Genomic DNA, 14,559 nt, shown 5'->3' with positions numbered 1-14,559 from the left:
AGATTTTGATTCATTCAGAGAAACTGCTTCGGTAGATTAGTTTCTAAAGGTGCTGTAAAATTTGTTCTTATGTTAAGGATTGTAAACTACAGATGTGACCATAATTTTTCTGCCTTGGCAGATATTTGAAGACATCTTTCATGGCTACAGCTATTGAGCATTTACCATGTTATGAACTTCAACTTGATGTACAGTATATTACCTCATTGCCATTCTTAGTGAATAGACTTTAAATACTAACCCAAATTTTAAATGTAAAATGATATAAAGAAGCTATACTTTCATATATTTTCTTTTTGAGTAATACTGTGTGAATCCAGCTACTTAAAAATGTTACTTCATCATAAGAACTCTGGAGAACCTGTTCAATGTGGTATAATAGAAACTCAAACTGGGTGTTCTTTCATGTTTGACTTTTCATGTGAACCATTGGATGGCTCTGCTTCATTGGCTGCTAACTAGTATATACTCCACATTTTTTTCTGCAACCACAAGAAGAAACTTCTTAACACACTGACCTTCATCACTCGTACTTGGTAACATCCACATCTAACGTAACTTCCAACTCAGCTTTGTGAGTAATATACTTGTGCTGTGAAAGCTGAAGAGTACTAGAGGAAGAAGAGGGTGTGATTGAGTGAGTGTGGGGAAAAGAATGTGCTCAAAAACATGTAAGGCAATGTGTGGGGCCAGCCTGAGAGTAGGTATAGAGGGTTGTGCCAGGGAATGGGTGACACTTCAAGGGTATGCTGAAGGGGCAATGAATTTTTATTAAGAGTAGAGAGAGAAATACAGCTGAATGCTTGCTTTTAAAGAGTTCTCTGTTTCCCAGTTCCCTTTCTGCTCTTCCTTTCTTCCCTTTATGCCTATTTCTACAGTGATAAGGTTATCTTGGCAGCAAGGAAGTTGTGTGAGCCATAACCATTGCTAATAGAAGGGCAGTTATGACTGTTCTGCTATGTGGAAGGGCTGGTCTGCTCAAGGATTGTTTCACCTTTTATTGTAGTTGACTGTAATCCAACAGACAGCAGTAATAACAACAACAAAACCACAAAAACAAAAAACCCAAACCAAGAGCCAGGAAGCTGCTAATTGATTTAGATTTCTAGTATTTCATTTGCATTTTGTTTACATTTCACTCATTTTGATGCTTCCATTGCTCTTGAGTTTCAAACAGCTTCACTGAATAGCCTAAATGAGCTTGCAAAAGATGTACAAGTGTTTTTCCTTCACACAGGTTCTAAGTCTTGAAACACATTCAGCGACTCTCTTGAAATATAATGTTATGTCTCAGCTATTCCACTGTAGAAAAACATACAAGATGCTGTTGGATAATATATGAAAATGTCTTTCCTGGCATGGATGACCAGAGTTAATGGTCTCCATTGGCCTTTAGGAGATCTTCCAAGACGTTTAGTGGGTGCTGTAAAGGCATTGCAGAGCATGGGAGGCTGAATTCTGGACAGAAAAAGGCAGAAGTGATCAAATGGTTGTTTTCTTTCTCCTGTGCCTCATTTTAGTGAGCTGTATGCCTTAGTATAAGTCTGTTGGGTTAATTCTTCCCAAAAATTCTTAAGAATTTTAGCCAAGATTGGTTTTGATTATTGATTGTGTGTGCAGTACAGAGATGGGAATTAGGATCTACTCTCTGCCCTCATCTCCTATTGTATGTCTTGGTGACTTTCAATAATTTGGTGACAGTGCTGTACTTACTCTTTACTGGTTCTGGATAAAATATTTATTTGATAGTATGTGCTAATTTCATTTGTGCTAGTATGTGGAGTAGTATTTTCAGTATGCATTTTTAAGGGAGTTGAAGACTCCTAAGAGAGATTAAATGGATATAGGTAGTAATACTGTGGATTTTGTGTCTTGTCACACATGAAAGCCTTCAATTCTTTTCCCCTCCTCACCTCCTACTAAAAAATAAATCAGTCCTGTATTTTTCTGTATTTTTCATTTTCATAATTGAAAGCCTGCAGGATTTGGCCCATGGCAGTTTTCTCACATGTTGCACTGTTTTATACTACTTAAATTATCTCTATATCTGTATTTCTGAAAAATCTTTTTTCAGTAAGGTAAATGTGGATGCCTTATAAAAGTTCAAGCAAAATTAAATTTTACATTCTCAACATTCTCACATCTGTCTCTGATACTATGTTTTGCTATATGGATATGGAAGTCCAACTGAAATCAAGTCTGAGCATTTGATGTAAAAATAATGAATTTCCTGTAATTAAAAAAAAATTTCCTGCATGGGCAGGCCATTCTAGAACTTGTCACAATAGGGCTTCTTACAACATCCTTTGAAGGATTTTCTTTTTTACAAGTGCTTCTGGAAACAGCGGGATCACTGGCTTATCTAGCAGCATTATTTCTATGACTTTAATGGTAATCCTGTGCAGAAATGAGCATCAGAATGACTTAAGTAGATAATTTAAATGGTAACTTCAATGACTCATCAAGAGTCACTTAAGTAGTCTCAGATTAGCTGCGATATTGATTTGATGAACAAGGAATATTTTCAAACAGTAACCCAGGCCAGACTGGCATCTGTAAATAATAGAGAATTATTTTGCAAGGGTGAAGTAAAGCTAGTAATTCTTACTTTGTTTTGAAATAGTACACAAAAATTCTAAACTTTCCTTTAAAAAGTTTCCCTCTTCCAGCAGTGTAAACATCTCAAATTGCCCTCTTTGTGAAACTGAAATAGTTGCAAATTAGCTTGTGGGGTTCTGTTTTGTTTTGTTTGTTTTGTTTTCTTGCTTTTGCTCCTCAGCTCTTTTCAAGAATAAAGTGGTTGCTGTTTGTGAACATGTAAGCAGTGAGTTCTGGACTGAACTGAAACTAAAGTGGAATGATAGAAAGAAAGAATTTCTGAAAACTAAAACAACAAGAATGAGCATCAAGAAAAACAATGGAGCCGAAAGGGTAAGGCAGGTATGAAAAAAAGGGTAAGGCAGATATGAATGGCAAAAATAAAAAAAAGATTAAAAATATGATTTTATGGTGCATACTAGCTGCAGTTAATAAGAATAGTACTTAATTTGCCCATGTGGATTAAGATTTTTGTTTTTGCATCAGTGAAAGCACTTTGCTGCAGCTATGAGCTGCCATTTTGGGAACTTCATTGCATATGGAATTTCTGATATTTCCTCTTTAACCAAGAGCCAACATTTTGTTCCCAAAATGTGATGACTAAACAGGAGAACAACTTTGAAAATGTGCTTAGCTTTACTTTTTTTACAGTCTGAGACTTTTATTACATAGAAGTAATTGGTAAGATTGCAGTTAGGAAATATAAATATCTCCAGAAGGGAAATAAGTTTATTGAAGGCATCTTACGAAAACAGGCTTAAAATCACACTGTCTTCAGGAGGAACACAAAACATTCAGTTACTTAAATGGCACTTCTATCACCTGATAGATTAAACATTAATTCTTATTATTCACTGGTGAGAAAAGACTACTTGCTCACCTGCAAGCCAATCTAATGGTGTCAGTATGTTGGTACAAAATTTCTTACAGATGAAGAAAATGAATGTATTCATTTCTCTGTGTTGTTTTTTTAGACAATCGTTGGTCACTGTTCTGATGTGCTAACAGTGTAGCAAATAATTGTAAGCCAATGGCAAGGACTACCAACCTAGGCATTCCTGTGTTCAGCAATTTTCAAACTTAAAGCATCACTTTCAAGGCACAGCTTACAACAGCCTGCCAGAAAACAGAACATGTAATTAAAGTGCAACTCTTAGAGTATCAGTCTTCATATTTCTTTCTATAACTAGTTTGTAGAAACCTCTTCTGGGATGGGGGATGTTTGATTTCACTTGTGTCTTCTTGTAATCACATATAGGTTATTGTAGATATAGAGTCAAAAAATATCAGAATACTGTTTAAACCCTAGCAGCCCTGCCTTGGAGTAGTGCAGTGGACCAGATGAAATTTTAATTCCTACTTTTTCAAGTCCTTCTAGAAAGAATTTTTTTTTCCTTTTTTTTTTGTTTTTTCTTTGGGAGCAGAACAGTCTGACCAGTAGCAATGTCTCATTTATGCAAGAGATGAACTGTCAGTCAGCTGTCATTGCTGACAGCCTGTGATGACATGTGGTATGCAAAAATAAGTGATGTCTGTGGTGGTGTGTCCATGGACCACTTAAGGCTTTAAGCATTAAAAGTAATATAAATAATGACTATCATTTTGTGCATTTATCTCTTTTTCCATAGCAAGAAGAATTTCTACCCCTGGTCAGGGTTCCTTAGGATAAAACCTGTTTTTGGAATGCATTTCTGTTAATATGCTGGAGAACAAGACTCAGCATGTGCTAGCATTCTCAATTTTCTTTGACATTCATGATTTCCAGCACAGCTGCTTTTTTTTTCTTTAATGAATGTCAGATCTTTGTAATGCCAACAATGTCTCATTGCCAGAAAAAAAAAAAAAAAAACATAAAAAAACCCAAAACAACCAAAAAATCAAAACCTGGGAGGCAATAAATGGAATTGATTTTTTAAAAGCTCTTTTTTTCTCTTGAAGTAACTGAGGGGCATGCAGGTTTTCAGAACAAGATGTGTTTACTTTGGCAATAGCTGCCATATGTTATTTTTCTTTTTTTCTTCCATCATCTTTCATAAGGGGGATAGAACACTAACAGAACATAAGTCTAAAGAGAGTCACCCCTTAAATACACATTTCCCTGTGATATTATAAAGTGGTGCAATGAAATTGCTTGACAGCCAGGATAACTATGCCCAACATTTTACATGTAAAATAGCTGTTTTATATAACACAATTGCATAGCCTTAAATCTAATTCTCAAAGATGTGTGAAAGTAAGAGGCAACTAGGAATTTCCTTCATATTTGACTGTGCTGTCAGAGTTTCTGAAAGAGGTATGCTGATATAGTGGTAGCCAGCCACTGCTGTCACTTACTGCTAAAAGCCATACATAATGATATGCTTCCTGGTGTCTCTTTTTGTGCTGACTGTGTGGCTGTCTCCTTGCAAAACTGACATGAATCATGCCTAAGACATGCATGTAGTTTTCCTCCTTTCTCCTGGAAAGGTGTTGAAGCAGCAGCAGGGTAGCACAAAAGCTTCTCACTGCTGTTGGAGGGCAACAGCAACGAAGCTAAGACTGACAAATGCATTTAGGAGCCTGATTCCTATTGAAATCAATAGGACTTGGGTGATTAAAGGCACTGCATATGTGAGTATGGCTTCTGGCTAGGCTGCAGAACAATGTTGCTGGGAGGAACCATGGATGGGATGGAATCAAACAGCACGTTTTGGGTTCCATTTCCTTTCTTATGTTGGTCCCACCCATTGTTTGAGCAGTGCTAGTCAGCCCTCTGGTCATGAGCAGTGATGAGTTTGCTGACAGCTTCTTTGTGACAGTCAAGTTGAGCTTTTCATTGACAGTAACCCACAGCAAAGACTCCTTAGTTTCTGTGTGTCATCTGTCTTTTTTTTTTTTTAAATTCTGTATCAGCCACAGATGTGTTAGTGTATGATATGTATTGTTTCTCATTTTTTAACTTAAGAAGATAGTCCTTTCTGCAACCAGCAGCATGCATTTTGCAATTGTATTTTAGAAAGCTGCTTGTTTCTTGGTTTATTTTATGTTTGTGTGCAATTAAATGTCCCCCTCTACTCTATTAAAAAAAAAGTTTTTTAATCCAGAATTTGTGTGGTGGCATGTTTCATAGCTACCACAGCTGTAAAGGTGAGGTAACAGCAGTGACTCTGGATTTTCCTCTGTGGAATTTCTGTCCTGTCTTCTGGATGCCTATATATGCTCTGAAATGAAATGTAAAACATGCTCAGTGTTTATATCTACTGTCGCTACATTATGCAAACACAGCCATCAATGTCTTCTGAGCTGCAGTCTGCCTTGAAGAGTTTCTTGTGGAGCTGCCCACACAAGAAATTCTGCAGATGGAAGTTGTAGCAGAAGCTCCCAGCATTCAATCCTGAGCTGGAAACTGAAGATAGAATTTGCTTATTGCCAGACAAAAACCAAAGCCCTCAGGAAGAATCTGAATATATTTGAAACAGATTTGTATTTTACCAGATGTGAACATATGAAAGGTGATATGGAGGCAGTAACATTTCCAATGGTGCTCAGGGTTAATCGATAGGTGGCTGTGCTGTTTCATAACTTTGTCCCTCTCTATCTGCAATACGGCCTCTAAATTATTGCTTATAAAAGCATTGGTAGAGGATAAAAATACCAGAAATTCTGGGGCATTTTTAAATTTTAGCATTTTGTTAATCTTGATTCTTTCCTGGATGATTGGATCACCAGAGGTTTTTTTTTCAAAACAGTTTGTCAGTGGGACTGCAAGCCTGTGAAATATAGTTGACCTTAAATATATACCTATACTGCAAAGTGGAGTTTCATGTTGCTGTACTGTCCTATATTGCTTTTGAAAAAAGTATAAAGGGAAAATGATTAGTCTTGGCAGACTAATAGGAGTTTCTCATGGCTTAACTTCCTCCCCTTAAATTTTAGTATACTCTGAGTTCATAAGAGCATTAAGGTAGGCAATTGAAATGTGGAATAGTGAATGTCCAGCTTCATTTTGAAATGGCAGACCACAGGATGTTTTGGAAGTTTGGCACAGTTTGCACTGAGATAGATGTAATTACTTGGATGCTTCTCAGCTTTTTCATGGCACCTTACTGCACTGCAATGTCCTTCCAGTTGTGATCCATAGCTTCTAATAAAACCTAGCCCACTAAGAAAAATTTAGTGTCTCAAATAGTTCTGAAGTCAAATTGCCAATTTTGTTGTCCATATGAGTTCAGAGCTCTAATGATAACTCCCTGTATCTACATTGCAGTTACAGGTGGGATAGCAATGCTCACATATAGATCTAGCTAACCTAGACAACAGCACTGGAAATCCAAAAGTGTTGGATTTGGCTCCAGCTGTGCAAATCTGGGCTGTATGCTGGTACTGTGTGGTAGATGAAGCCTTTGCAGTGCTTTTTTGGTTATTGAATTTTGGTGTAAGTTGGCTTCAGTTCTACCTTTGACTGCAACTTACCAGCAGCCTGAAACTCATTCTGAAGAAAGAACATGTTCTAATACTAATGGAAAGCTTTAATTCGAAGAAGCAGAACGGCCAAAATGAAAGAGGTGATGCTACATATTATGACTACTTGTTTGAACTCACAATTGCGGCCTTGACAGGGAAGCACTAATGTTGCAGCATTAGCAGATAGACCATGTCTGTCTGGCTTTGGGGCACAGCTTGACTCAGAAACTGTGTCTATGTGCAGTTCATATAGACCATCCAACTACTTTGCCTTTTTCTTCTCCGGACTGGATCAGTTTTAGAATGCTTTGCCACACCATATTATATATGGGGATAGAATACAAGAAAATAAAGGTAGTGTAGAAAGTAATCTTACCCCTAAGGAGTTGCAGCTGGGCCAATTATCAAGGATTAGGAGCAGGCTTGACTTTAACAGGCTCCAGCTGTAACCAATGGGAAGAAGAGTGCTAGAAAAGAGTGGGGTGGGTGGCTGAGACGGGAATTGGAGTTGGTTGGCTACTTTGTGAAGAAGAAAGAGTCAGTGCTCTGAGTACCATCAAGAAGGTATGAAACTTTTGTGATAAGGAGATAACAGTATGGAACTCTTTCAATAAGATAACAACAATGTTGTTGTCATTCTGGCATTTATTGCTGTCATTAATGCTGTATATATCAATCCAGGAGCTCATGTGATCTAGAAAAAATTCACATGCACATGACATTTGTTTGCTTCTCCAAGGTTTTGACTCACTGGAGGTTCACTTTTTTAAACTTTTCTTTAGAAGCATGACCTGCATGATAAATCCCCTTTAAAAATCCCTCATGCTTCCCAGAACAAGGTAAGAATCTGTGTTTGAATCCCCTCGGCTGAGTAGCCGCTTGCTCCCTCCCTCAGGATGCCGTGCTCTGCCAGCCCAGGCCTAGGCCGCAGCTTGTGGTCAGCAGGCCTGAGATGGGACGGGCTCAGCTAAGCCAAGCCCTCGGTGTGCAGTGAGCTAGAGTGCCTGGCACGGGGCTAGCAGACTGGTGAGAGCTAAAGCATCAATGACTTTCGGGTGCCAGAGCTTTGAAAGCAGATTTATATTTATAAATGCAAATGTTACTCTGGCAGAGGCGGCTGAGGTGACGCCTTTCTGGGCCTCGGGAGGCCCCTGTGCTCTCCTCAGTCTGTGGCAGACGCAGTAACGTGAGGGAGCGTGTTCCCTAATGGGGAGCTGGCCTGCTGGGAGTTGCTTTGCAGTTTTTTTGTTGACTTACACAGCCAATTACTCTAGGTCAGCTGAGGTATGATACTTGATTAGCATCCAGCAATTCATTTGAACCTTTAAGCCTTTAGACACCGAAAAATCTCTGTGGATGTGGCACTAATGATGTAGAAGCAATTTATCTGAAAGTGCTTTTATCTAGCAGATGACCAGGGAAGACTGTTAAGCCTGCATTGGAATGAGAGGGGAGCAGCTGGCAGGGCATTTTTCCACACTGCTTTGGAACTTGCACTTTCCCCAATACCAAAATAGTTCTGGGACATGCTGCAGTGGCCCACTTGTTTTTCTTAGCAGTAAGGGGTTGGGAGGATTCTGGGGGAAGATTGTAAATATATCTTTTCAGCTGTTGGGCTATGTTTATTATCCAGTAAAAGGGAGCCACAGCTTTAGTATATCTTTATAACTGACACTCTAAAAATATAACCTCAACCAAAGGGTAAGCATCTCTTTCTTTAGAGTAACTGTATTCAGATGGAGTACAATCATAGAATCATAATGAGAAAGGAGGCAAGTCCATTTTGCTGAGAATTAGAAGAGCATGTAGCAGTGTATATGTATTGAGACACTGAGGATAACATTTGCTAATGAATTGAGGGTAAGTTCTCAGTGAGCTGATATTTATTCTCTAATTTTAGCTACAGTAAGTTTATCTATTATTGGATTGCCATTTGCTTCCTTTCTATGAATATGCACAATTACTCTAAGTAGAAGGTAGAATTGTGGTTACAAGAGACAGAAAATGGGAATTATTTTTTCAGCCTATTTTAGTTCCGTAGACTGTATTATATTCAAAGACAAAATAGCACCTTCCACCACTCTTCACATCATGTATTTGCTCCAAGAAATGGAAGATAGGAGGAATGGTAATTGAAATGGGATTTGAAAAAAGCCTTCCGTGTATTAATGACTGTAATGACATGATAAATGTCAGAACATAAACAAAGTCTTCTTGAAAACAATATAACTGCAAAGAGGACTAAAGAGCACCAAACAGCAGATTGTTCAGTATAAAAGGGTAATTTCTCTCACTTTGTGTTATAACTCTTGCCTCGCTTCCCTTCAAAATTTTGGGGAGTGTGGGCAAAATGAAGTAGTATTACAATGCTGTCCTAACCCTATATAGAAGATCAGGAGCTGGTATCTCATGGACAAATATAACCCAAGCTTTGAGATGCCATGGGATCATGTTTCATTTGCATCATAAGCTATAAGTGGTCTCTACATTAGATTTTCCTCTCTTTCCATCACCTTCTACCTTCCAAAGTACTTCTAAATAGATTACATCTCTTTGGAGTTATATTTGCTTTGCTAATGGCTATTTTTGGGCTATCAACTGGCCAGCTCTACTGCTGAAGCTCTGTTTCAGTGTCTTCTCTAAATTAGAAGCTTACTTGAATGTAAATTTCAAACCCCTGAAGTCCCATTTTCATTAGTGACAGATGAGCCTGTATTTCTGCAACTCCTGTAAAGTTTAACCCACACCTTACTTTTTTTTATTATTATTATTTTATTTGTAGAGAGAGAATGAGACATGGAGAACAAGACTGAAACTTTTTTTCATAGACATGATTAAGAATGCAGGTTTTGTCTTTGTTTAAAAGAAGCCAAACTTATCTACTCTCTGGTGGTTTGGTCTGTGCTGGCCTAACCTGAGTTAGATCTTCTCAGGGCTGAGATAATTTTGCTTCTCAGGTCATCTACAGGGGCTACTGAAGATTTTTTGAGAAAAGCAGTCTGCTGCCTCAGACAATGTGCGTGGGTGGAAATACAACTGTAGTAAACAGACTGAAATTTATTAATGACTGGAAGGAAGATCTTAATGAAATGGCTGCAGCGAGCCCTATGATTGTGATGAGGAGGCAGAAAGGAGCCTCCCATCTGTTAGGCCCACTAGAATGGACTGTAAGCACACTGCAAGTAAGCACCTGAGTCTTCTGTTTTATTGATTTCTCCAATTTAGTTTGGTGAGATTAATGAGGGGTATGTTATGTGCAGTTATGCATAAAGAGTGAGGAAATTCTTTACGACAGAACAGAGAGGAAGGTGTTAGTATAGCTTTTGAGCAATAATGTCTGCTATTCAACTGTTCTATGTTCATAAAGGATGAATTAACACAGGAGCATATGCCAGGAAAGGCTCTGAGGTTGATCAGGAAGGGACAACATCTTGTAAGAGTCCATAAAAGCTAAATAAGCCTGTACCTCTATAAACCTGTGGGAGGAGAAAATATAGTTAGACTGAAAAACAATGTGGGGATAAGAACATGTGGCTAAAATAATTTATGGTAAGGTTTTTATAGTCACCCAGCCTTCAATTAGGGGGTGTGAGAGTGGAAGTCTTCTCTTAGGACTGGTGGGTTTAAGAAAACAACATTTTGACATGGAGATGATAACAACCTGGAGGTTTAATTGTTCCTTTTCAGTCCTGTTTCCGTGTGGCTTTTATAAGAAAATATGGTAGCAAAAATGTTAGCAATATCTTTGTTTTAGAATTCACAGAATAGTTGAGGATGGAAGGAACCTCTGGGGATCATCTAGTTCAATCTTGCTTGCTCAGGCAGGGTCAGCTAGGGCAGGTTGCTTAGGGCTGCATCCAGCTGGTTTTGAATATGTCAAAGGATTCAATCTTCAGACCATTTCTTGGCAACAAGGTCCATGGTTTGATCACTCACACTCACTCAGAGTAAAAATAATGGGTTTGTGTCCACATGTGTTTTTTGTGTCCACATGAATTTTATGTTTTAATGTGCAGCCATTGCCTCTTACCCTGATGCTGGGCACTACCAGAGTTTGGTTCCCTCTTTTTTGTTTATTCTTATGCAGTATTTATACACATGGACAGGATCCACCTGAGCCTCTTCTCTGTGCTGAACACCCAAGGTCCTCCTCTGCAGAGCTACTTTCCAGTCAGTCAGCCTCTAGCCTGTACTGGACCCTGTTGTTATTAAAGCCCAGGTACAGGAATTTGCACTTGCCTTTGTTGAACCTGATGAGGCTTTTCTCGTTTCTCCCTCCTGTCAAGGTTTCTCTGGAAAGCAGTGTGCCCATTTGGTGTATTAGCCACTCTATCCAGTTTTGTGTTATTCAGAACTTGGAGAGGATGCACTCTTGTCCCTTCACATGTCATTAATGAGAGTATTAGAAAGTACTGGTCCCAGTAGTGATCTCTGGGTTGCACCACCAGTGTCTTGCCTCCAGCTGGACTTGATGCCATCCTCCCAGCTTGGCCATTCTTGTTTTCAATCCACTTCACTGTCCACTGATATAACCCATACTTTGTCAGCTTGTCTGTGAGGATGTTAAACAGAGACAGTGTCAAGGGCCTCTAAAGTAAAAGTTGCAAGGAGTTTCAAGAAGATGTCAGAAAATGGCTGTTAATAGCACTGAGACAAAGTAGAATAACATATGGAAATTATTGAGGGTAGGAGAGATGTGGCAACCAGAATAAAACTTTGTTAAGGATGGAAGTAAAGATGCTTATGGTTTTCTGAGCAAGGACTGATTCTACAAATCATCTAGTATACTTTGTACAACAGCTTGTATGCCAACAGCTGTTGCCTTTTAAGTTTTTGATATAGAAAGGTAGAGAATAGAATTAATGAATATAATTAAGTTTTATAGTTACAAGAAATTACTTTTAGTGTACACCACTGTTACTGGTTGGTATTAGGCTGTTTCCAACAGTTGAGTGTAGTGAAAAATAAAAAAATCAGTGCCCTTTTCCCAGATATTTTTGTATGGTGTCAATGCTGCCACCACAAAAGAATGCTCTGTGTGCCCAGTGCATAAAGCTGACTTTTGGAAACAGGATTCCTGGATATTTAATTTACAGGAAGAGGAACCACGTGATAAGAGGGAATGGTCATAGTGCGGTCAAAGAAACTGGACTGATATTTCAGAATTATATTTGATTCTGCAGGCAGTTCTAAAAGAGCCTTAGGTTCTGAGTGTCCTGTCCTCCTGTACATTAACTGTGATCCACTAATGACAGTAAAATCAGATTTCAAAGTTTTAGTGTTTAAGCATATATTTATGCCTGTATAAAAAAGCAATAGTGATAGTAATCTAAGACAACACCAAGCAAAGTCACACCTTAATTAAAGAGAATGTAATTATAGTACAATAAGAATATTTCATCCTTTACTGTGAAAATTTATATGGATTCCAGTTTGTAGATGATCCAAACTCTAAGTTTTACTGAAGTGTTTTATTCAAAAAGTGTTTTATTCATACCTTGGCTTTTTAGAGAGCTGAGTGCTGCCAGTGTCAAATGCCATGCTACAAGGCATGAACAGGTGTTAACAATACTCATCACCTTTCCATACCAAACTGAAGCAGCACACCTGTATTCAGAATGTAATTTTAAAAAGGCTTTCTGTATGATTTGAATAATATTTCAAGCTTACTTATATTTTGAGAAGATCAGCTTCTCAAATGTCTTTATAGATTTTTTTATCTAACATATGCAATTTCAGTGAGCTTTACATAGATAGTTACTGTAACACTAGAAAAAATTTATAGTAGTTCTCAGATAGAGAAACTATGCTTTAGTAGAAACAGGTTCTTCCAGCTGAAATACTTCATGCTGGAAGAAAAGGCAGTCTCAGACACTCCTTCTGAAAAAAACCCAAACAATTGCCACAAATCCAGTTCAGGCTGTTCAGATGCTCAGATTTTGTCATCCTGAGTTTGATGTCTTGAGGCCTAAACAGCCCTTTAGTTGATAGCAGTTCAGATTTGTATTATGGCATTCTGTTCCCTGAAAAACTTAAAATAGGAGTGTAGGTCTGTGGAGACTAAGCAAGCTTTAAGTCTGCACAATAGCACACCAAACATTAATTGAGGCAGCGTTAACCCTTAGCCTGGCTCAGTCACCAGAAGCCTAAGTGAGAAGTGATAATGCAAATGCTATCCTAGAAGTGCCTCTAATAAAGAATAAAAGCATTAAAAGAGGTAATGACCCAAAAGATAAGCTTAATTGTGATTATTAACATCCACAGAACAAGAGCTGTCTACTGAAGACAATGCTCAGGGACTTGAGAGATTCTGAATGTACCCTTCAACAAGGAAACATCCACCAAGATTTTCCCAAGCCATGACAATGCTAACCCTCAGGCCAGAAAATGTGATGAAGGAATGTTACGTTAGGTGCTGAAGGAATGCCATTTAACCTCATTTTAACCTGCACCTACTTGATTTGGGCTCTAGTATTTCACAGGAAGTGGAGCTTTAAAGTAACATTAACCCTAAGAATTCTCCAAAATATGCTTCTCCCACCCAGCCTATATTTCCTATTTGGACTTTATTAAGGCTGTATTGGGAAAACTGCTTCCTGTAGCCAAAATACAAGTCATAGGTTACTATACACCTGTTTTAAAGTTCTGTAAATGAAAATAGCTGAATTTGTAGCTGAATTCATGTGTTACCCAGCTAGCCTCTAGCTAAACCTGACTGATTCATGATCTTAGCACTTATTCTGAAAGCTGAGCAACTGCTCTAGAAATAGTGGCTAAAGTGGTGATTTTCAGAACTGACCTGTTGGGGGGCCATAAGCAGAACTATAAAGAGCAGGTTTTACAAAATGATCTGTCTATAACAGTTATCTGAATATGTCTTTCGGAGTACTGGGATTTAAAAAGGCTGTAGACCAGATTCTTTCTGGCGTAGGTGGATGTCAGAAATACCTCCTCACAACAGTGTTAAAGTGGGAAGAATGAGTAGGTGGGACGAATATCCATCTCTAGTGATCTAAACAACACAGATCCTGAATAGTGACATTTTTTCAACAAGAACTACACCAAAGTACAAAGATTGGAAGAGTCAGAGCTAGTCTACATTGTAATTACTTTGGAGGTATTTTTATCTGCTCCACATGACTATGTGGTAACTGCTTTTTAAAGGAAAATTATTTCAGTGATGATGCAAGTGTTACTGTGTGTGCTTCTCTAACAGATCTTTAATAGATGGATGTCTCAACTCATGTCAGGACTGGCCAATCCTATATGGGAATCAAGAGCAAGATTCTTGTAAAATTAGGTGATTAAAGAGGATTTCTGAAAGGCTTTATGTAATAAACATGATTCAATTCACATTTTCAGTATAATATTTGCATAAGCTTATTTGCTAATTGCTTTGGACCTTTGCAAGTGTTTGCCTAATAGTCTGAACAAACAGAAATTGTATCATAGGAATATAAAATTTATTTCAAAATCCTAGTTTGTTACAGCTTGAAACTCGGAAAGAACCTAAAAGTG

General features: G+C 38.1%; 1 long non-coding RNA gene across 1 annotated transcript in view; it reads left to right on the top strand.

The window, feature by feature from the left end:
• Positions 1-243: 243 nt before the first annotated feature.
• Positions 244-14,559, top strand: part of LOC115485210 (uncharacterized) — a 99,158-nt gene continuing 84,842 nt past the window's right edge. The window contains exons 1-2 of the long non-coding RNA XR_007780001.1: positions 244-637; positions 2,780-2,940. This is a non-coding gene — a long non-coding RNA (uncharacterized LOC115485210). The remainder of the gene's footprint in view (positions 638-2,779; positions 2,941-14,559) is intronic.

Source organism: Serinus canaria, chromosome 1A (assembly GCF_022539315.1).
Source record: "Serinus canaria isolate serCan28SL12 chromosome 1A, serCan2020, whole genome shotgun sequence".
Lineage (NCBI taxonomy): Eukaryota > Metazoa > Chordata > Aves > Passeriformes > Fringillidae > Serinus > Serinus canaria.
This window is presented reverse-complemented; position numbering and strand designations above follow the sequence as displayed.